Genomic DNA, 8100 nt, shown 5'->3' on the forward strand with positions numbered 1-8100 from the left:
GAAGAAGAATGGGCATTCGCTGACAGTAATCTAAAATAACAGACATCAAAGGTATGTAAATCCTCATTTACTCCTCTAGCATGCTACAAGAAGGCAAAGTTCCAAAGGAAAACCTCCCCATAGTTGCTCCAGCTCACCTTTCAAGATAGCCCTTCTATTTTTGAAACTGTAATTTTTACTTGTTGGGAGATTGTCCAACCCAGTTCCAAACACACTGTGAGCTGGTCCCCAGACTCAGAAGGCTTTTTGACATCCTGTCTACAATGGTTAATCCATCCTCAGTTCCCCAACCTATGGAGAACAAGGATAAAGACAGCCCCCTTTTACCCAGATTTAACTTTGTGGAAGCCAACAGAATAACAGACTTGGAAAGAAAATGAAATGCAATTTGTTGACAAAGACATGTTTTTCCCCTTTAGAAACAAGCATTGAAATTCAGTGTGTCAATAAAGCCTCCACATTTTCTTCTATCACAACTAATATCTCCTAGTGACCTGACTTGATTGAAGGTTTTGCATGAATCTTAAATGAGAGCAGAACTGAAAAAGCTCTAGGAATACCAGACACCTACAGTTGCCACACTACATATTAAATAACTGAGAAACATATGTCTTAAGTGGCATATTGCTTCATATTTTTCTAGAGAAATATCGGAGTTGATTATCAGGGACTTAAAGAACAACACAAACAGCCACATTAAAAACTATAAGGACTCCAAAAGTCTATGAAAATTAATTTCAGAGGCACATGTTTTAATAGAATCTATTGTGGCATGAGGCTGAAAAGTCATTAAATATAGTGTTTTACAATGTAGTTTAATCATTTAAACTCATCTCCAGTTTGGCATTTAAATTGCTAGCTGATTATATCATTTTCATGGACACATTTGGAGGTGTCTATTTTTGCCCTATTTTCTTGGAATTTCTGCTGTTCTTGGCTACAGATGATTAGTCCACAGGTACACATTTGACCCCAGTTGGGTCAACCAGGTTCTCTTACTGGGTATTTGGAGCTGAAACCAGGAGAATATTTATTAGACTCTATAGGTGCCTAGATATATAACATATAGTTTCTTCATGTGATCTGAGAAAACAATAAACCCATAGGGAGTTTGTGGGAGAGGGAGAGAGAAAGAGGGAAAGAAAGAGAGAGGGAGGAAGAGGAGGAGAAGGAGGTGGCAAATGAATACATAAGAGCAGAAATGAGAAATAAAGCAACCTTTTTAAGTTTCTAGCTCCATCTGCACATTGTTAGAGCTCGGCGTTGAAGCCACTGGCCGATGAACTCACAAGTATAGGTAGTGTGCTAAATGGGAGCGAGTTTTTCGCTAGCACCTCGAGGGTCTCTGGCCTAAAGAATGGAGTTTGATAGTAATACTTGCTATAAAAGTATAATTTTAACATGAGAGCTTTAAGGAGAGATGAAGACATTTAAAAAATAGCCTGTGCTTTCTTCTGCTTTTTCCCGGTACTTCTTACTCTTCTCAGGCATTACTTGATCTTTCTGTTTTCAAACTAACTTGATGTATCCTGTTGCAAGATCCTAGGAAGGGAGCTCACTTAGTGGGTCTAATGTGGTGGATGCTCATTTGGGAAGTCCTGCACACGTGTGGGTGCCATCTCCTGTGAACACCCGTGGGAGGTCATGCCTGATCTCTGCTTCTACAGAGATCCTGAGCAGACTGAAAAGGAAGAGCAGGTGCTGGCTGAGAAGGCTGTGACCAAGGAGGAACTTCAGGGTGGATGTCCCACTCCAGCTCCAGAGTTCACTGCTGCTCAGCCTGAGGGGGTGGACTGGTCTGAAGGCTTGCAGGTGTCTTCTGCACCTGTTCAGCAGTTCCTCGCTCAGCCTGCCACTGCAGACTGGCCTGCAGCTCCACTGCTCAGGCCACTGAATGGGTAAGAAAAATTGCTAAGTGGTCTTGAACTGTTTTTCCACAAACTCTTACAATGAAAATTCAGTTGATGGAAAACAGTTTCTTTTAAAAAAAAAAAAAAATCTAGTTCCATTCTTGCCCTAGAGTCTGGCTGCATTCCTACACTTGGGTTCCATGAGACATCCTGGAACTCATAACAAATTCTCTCCTTTTTGCATAATGAGGTTCAAGTTTGTTTCTGTTGCTTGTGACCAAAGAGTCCTATACAAAACTCTCTTTATAGTAATCAAATGCAGCCTGGTCTAGAAAGCCATGCATTCACTTATTCTATAACCATTTGCCAAACTGTCAAACCAAGTCCTGAGAACACCACCATGAATCAGTCACAATATTTGACTCTAAAAGCTCATGTTTAGTTGAGAAGGCAGAATAATACCTTTGGGAAAAAATGCACAATGTAGGTAAATATACAATGTAGGTGATAGATTCAGTGATGAAGAATTGTATAGTGAACAGTGGAGGTTACCAAGGAAGGGGTAGTGAACTTGACCTGGGGAAAATCAGGGAGGGCTGCTCAAAAAAGGGGATGGAAATGTTGAAAGAGGTCTAATGCAGGCAAGGGGGAAAGCTTATCCCACAGAAGGAAGAGCACTCACAGACAGGGCTAAACGGCCTTTGGTGTTCAGGCGCCTGGTTCAGTGAGACCAGTTGATGAGATAGAGGAGATGGATCACAAAGGGTAGTGTGGATTCTACAGGAAGCAGGTTAGGTTCAGGGCACCTGTCTCTGTAGAGAACAAGCTTGAAGACTTCATTGCCCCCTCATTAGCCTTCTCACTTTCCTGAAGATAAGGAGATGGCACTTACCTCACTTTTCGGGTAAGAAAAATGCACTTGGCAGATGACAGGAATTCCCCTGAGATCATCCAGGAACTCTGAACTTAGAGCTCAAAATAAGGCTCTGTTCTTACTCATAGTCATAGAAAACCTCCAGAGAAGATGTACTTGAGAAAGTGACCCCAAAACTCTGGAGTCTGGGGAAGTAAGGGCTACAGATTGAAAACTGGGTTTCTTGTTTTCAAAATTATATAAAATGACATTAGAATATATCTCAATAGAAGAATCCTTTTTGACATTTCAGTAAATGCTTTTTCAGTGTATCTGGTTTGGAAGGCTAATAGGAAAGAAAAATAGGAAAATGTTTTGGGAAAGTGTTGCATATTAAGAGAACCCCAAAATATCATGGGACTGAAAGTCAGGAAGAAAAGAATGAAGGACCAATTTAAAGATAACATAAATGCAGACAATAATGAAAGCAAAGTTAAAAAAAAAAATCTAGGTAGATTGTATATTTGTTCAGGGGGAGCAAATTTGCATTCTCAAGGCAAAGTTATACTAGGATTAAATGAGATAGAATCAACACCCAAAGCAAGATATAAAAAAACTTTCCTGGTTCAACTTTCCATTCAAAAGGTTTAGTGGAAAAAATACTTTCAAGGGGGAAACAGAGCAGGTGGGACTAAGAGTTTCCATTCTTAACTGTCCTAAAACAATTATTGATAATTGCATGTCCTGAATTATATTATTTCATCCTAGAGAACCAGATGGTTGAAGCTAGTCTTTTATTTGGAGGATTTAGTGAAGTTCAAACAAACTTTGCCACCACACAAAGTTTAATAAAGTCAGAAGTCACGACTAGTACTTTCTCTGAGGCTCTCTCAGGAGCTCTAATCCAACAGCTCTGGCAGGCTGGCCTTTGTGCCTGGCCTGCTGTCTTTTTATGTTGGTCCTTGATTGCAAAATAGCTCCAGCTGTTGAAGAACTTATTAACCCTTTCTCATTAGAACTGTATGAGAGAAACAGAGCATCCCTCTGGGCCCGCTCAGCACTGAGTTAACTAAATCTCATCTTAGAAAGGTGTTCTGTGCCCAGGAATGTTCAGCATGATTTCTCAAACCCACCCAACCAAGAAAGTTTCTCCTTCCTAAAGTGAAGTCTCTGTATGTTTAGTTGTGTCTAACTCTTTGCAGCCCCATGGACAGTAGCCCACCAAGCTTCTCTGTCCATGGAATTTTCCAGGCAAGAATACTGGAGCAGGTTGCCATTTCCTCCTCTCGGGGATCATTCTGGACCCAGGAATCAAAACTATCTCTTGTGCCTTCTGCATTGGCAGGCAGATTCTTTACCACTCTACCACCTGGGAAGCCTTCTTCCTAAGATCTGTCTCAAACCTTAATCTGCATCTGAATCACCTGGGGATCTGGTTAAGCCACAGATCTGATCAGCAAGTCTAGGGTGGGGCCTGGAACTCTGCATTTCTAACACGTACTGATGCTGTGGACCAGACCTTACAGGACAAGGTCTGAGAGGGTTCCCAAAGAGAAGCATCTGAGCAATCACCTAAGAAAGTGAAACCCTGCAGCAGGTTAGGACAGGTGAATCCAAAGCAGAGATGAATATGGGATTAGAAACTTCTGTAAAGCTTTCCTATCTACAGCTGCAACAATATCCCCAAAACAGTGACTTTCACAATGCGCCAGCTGGAGGTTGAGATAATCACAGGACTTCAGACTTGGACTTCATCGCCAGGGCAGATAATCACACCCAAAAAAGGGGAAGAGAGCCAGACGGCATTTAAATCTCTGGGCAAATGTGACTTGCAATTTATTATCATGTGAAAAGCATAAGTGGCAGCAGCATTGTGATTTTTTTTTCAGGATACAGAAAAATTGATAAGGTCTGAGTTGAGTTATCTCCTGCCAGCGTCCCCTCCTGCTACGGTCCCATCCTCTGCGGACCTGGAGGGCCTTCCTCATCTTCCACTATCAACGGGGTCATGTGTGATGACACAAGCTAGATAGAAAGATTATGAAAGGAGCGTGATGGGGTGATGGACCCTCTACACCACAAGAATAACGTTTGGAACAACGGACGATTATTATCCCAGAGGTAGTGTTGCATCTGGTATCCCTCTGTTCTTGTTCAGAAAAGGGAAGGTCACAGAAATGGGGATGGGGAAGCAGATCCAGGGGAGTGTCTGGGAGGCCAAGGCCCATGTCCTCTTGCCCTCTCGTGGAGGCTTCCTTGGCTCCGCACCCTGGGCAGATCCTCCTTGCCAAGAAAGGTGTTGCAGCTCATATCATTAAGAGGCTTGGCTGTCTTCAGGCAATCGCTCAGGGGTTGTGTTTTTTTTTTGCCTTATTACCAATCTGCCTTTCTTAGAAAAGGTCATGAAATGGACAGGGGATGCCTCATCTTCCTTATGATCCACTGTTTGAAACATTTCAATTAAGCTTCAGATCAGGCCCCAGAACTGAGGCTGTTTTAACGAGGGGAAGTAATGACCTTCTGTTGCAGGTGTTTTCTGGCACACCATCAGATTTGATTCTTCTTGATCTTTCTGCACCCTTTGATAGCCGGGATCAAGTGTTCTCTTTATATGCTTCAAGCACACTGGAGGACTTTCAGGGACTCCACTGACATGGTTTTCATCCCTGCAGTCTTAGCCGAGCTGGTTGTCACCGGCAAGTTCTCCACGCTTGTTCAATTTATCAAAGATTAAAAGACAGCTGAAAAGACAGGGCCCATGTGCTAAACTGTGAGTGTCCGCATGTGTTCCCAAAGCAAGTGAACGTCAGGAGGATTCCTCAGAGACAGGGGGTAACCCCTTTGATGCCTGCTCCCCAGGAGGAAGGAAGCTTCACAGAGGACATGAAAGCAGCTGTGTGGGCATGGTGGGTTTAACGGGGCACACACTGGGTGCGCGTGAACATGCGTGTGTGTGCAAGTGTTATCTGGAATTCAGATACTTATGAAAGTTGCACTTAAATTATGTTGGCGAGTTCTGGCATTTGTGAAGTTTCATTTCCTTAACAAAGGCGTGGATATTTTAAGGAAACTAATCCTTTCAATAAGATTTATCACATTTCTCATTCTGGATAAAGGACAGGAAAGACAGATAAAATATTTTCTTTCCTTCCAGTACTGAATTTCAGAATTTTGAATTGCATTTCTGAATTATTGAAATTCAGAAGTTTCCAGAATTTCACTCATGTTACTGATTCTTTAGCAATTCCTGAGCCCTCCTGCGTGCCAAGCTCATTGTCAAGCTATAATGGAGGGGCAGCCATGAATGAGACAAATGATCTCTGCCTCCAGGAGTGTATGGGCTGTTCTGAGAGACTTACATTCAAAGGCAATTATGCAAATACTTGTTTACAGTAAATATGAATACATCCTGCAGGAGAGGGGCAGGTTCCTGTGGGCATGTGGGTGAGAGGATGTGTGTGTGTGTGTGTGTGTGTGTGTGTGTGTGTGTGTGTGTGTGTGTATGAGGGCATGTATGTGTGGGGGCATGTGTGCCTGGTCTGAACAGTCACATTTGGTGCATGTTCGTGGGGGAGAGTGAGGTTGTCAGCTGGCACTGCGGTGCTGCGGAAGGGCTTGGAAGAAAAGTGAAGGCATCTCCACCAAGATGAGGGTATTAGCAGGTGCTTCTGGGCATGGTTGTCAGCAACAAACAGCCTCTTGAGATTTCAACATTTACTCCAAGAAATCACAGTTAAATATCCACACACTCTAAAAAGAAAAAGCACTCTATTAAAGTAAGCCTGACATGTACAAGTCTGCTTACATTTAATATATACCAATTCAGTGGGTTTGGAGATAAGCGAAGACCTGTAAAACCATCACCACTATCCAGGTCATAGATTAATCCATTACGTCCTGAATTTTCTCCTGCACCCATTAGTAGTAGTAGTAGTAATAGTAGTAGTCGTCATTGTATTGTTCTTAGTATTTTGTCTGTGGGTGGCAAGAACATTTACCATATAATCTACCCTCTTAGCAAGAGTTCAGTCTACAATGCAGTGTTGAGAGCTATGGGTGCTATGCTGTGTAGTAGGTCTCAAGAACTTATTTATCTTGCATAACTGAAACTCTAGACTCTTAGATCATCACCTCCTGTGTCGCCTACCCCCAGCCCCTGATAACTACCCTTCTACTCTCTGCTTCTATCAGTTTGGCTATCTTAGGTTCCACCTATAAGGGAGCTCATATACACTTCTGTGACCTGAAAGATGGAACAGCCTAGAGGCTAAAATGCTCAGACTCCAGATCCAGGGGACCTGGTGTGATTCTGAGCTGAGTCGCTCACTAACTGCTATCCTGGGCAAGGGACTTAGCCTCTGTGTGCCTCCACTTCCCCAACTGTGAAAATGGGGCTAATGGGAGTTCAGAAGTCATGGGATTTATCTGAGGATTAAATGAATAAACAAATATAACAAGCTCCGCATGGTACACATATGTGTTTGCCATCCTTAGGCAAAGGAAGCCAAAATGGTCCTCTCCCTCAAAGTCACATCTCAATCTCTCCTTACCAGCGGTGAGGACAGCTCTGGGGAGGTGGCCCCCCTTCCGGGACCTGGACACAGGTCCTGCTGCCGATCTGCTGCCTGCTTCCAGCCGACTGCGTCTCCTGCAGTGAGGACTGTCCTCCCACCAGGACACTGAGAGTGGATCATTTGAAAGAGATGGCTCCCAGAGCCTTTTCACTCCTTAAGTTGTTCTCACTTGCAACCAGCCGGTTTATCAGGAAGGGTATCAGCAAATACTGTGTGCTTTACTGCCGTTAGACAGCACTGGCATTGAATTGAAAAAGCCTTAAAAATGGCCATCAATCATTTGATATACGTAGGCAGTGATCTATATTGATACGGCTCCAGCTACCATCTGAAACGGTTTGTCTTTCATTTTACCCTTTATATGAGGGTTATTACAGTGCATGCCACTTACAACAGACATGGTTATTATGGACAATTGGTTATAGTGGACAAAAACTGATTTCCCAAACCAAACATATTAAATCCAATACATTTTTCATAGGTTATAACCGACAGAAACCTTGGTTTCGGCTGACATTTTCCAGGGACTTTAATGACATTACTATAGGACTCCAAAGAGGGAAAGGAAGGATGGCAGGTATCAAAATGAGGCCAGAGAACACCAGAGGTTTCATTTCTGATGAAATAATTATCCAAGGGTGGGAAGCCGTTTTGAAGTTAACCCCCGCAGTGCCCAGGCTCAGGCGGCCAGGTGTCTGTTAGCAGTTTCTCTGCACACTGCCGCCCCAGCCATGGGGCTCCAGATGCTGGGTGTGGGGTAAGCCCAGGAAACTCACGGCCTGCCCAACACAGGCCTCCTGGAAAACAACTGGGACACAACTGG

At 43.4% G+C, this 8100-nt stretch overlaps 1 non-coding gene across 1 annotated transcript; it reads left to right on the plus strand.

Moving 5' to 3' along the window:
• The first annotated feature begins 1239 nt into the window (after positions 1–1239).
• LOC128045863 (small nucleolar RNA SNORA62/SNORA6 family) lies at positions 1240–1388 on the plus strand. Its single transcript, XR_008199194.1, has one exon. It is a non-coding gene; the product is annotated as a small nucleolar RNA SNORA62/SNORA6 family (small nucleolar RNA).
• The last annotated feature ends 6712 nt before the right edge of the window (positions 1389–8100 follow it).

This window comes from Budorcas taxicolor, chromosome 3, assembly GCF_023091745.1.
Source record: "Budorcas taxicolor isolate Tak-1 chromosome 3, Takin1.1, whole genome shotgun sequence".
NCBI lineage: Eukaryota > Metazoa > Chordata > Mammalia > Artiodactyla > Bovidae > Budorcas > Budorcas taxicolor.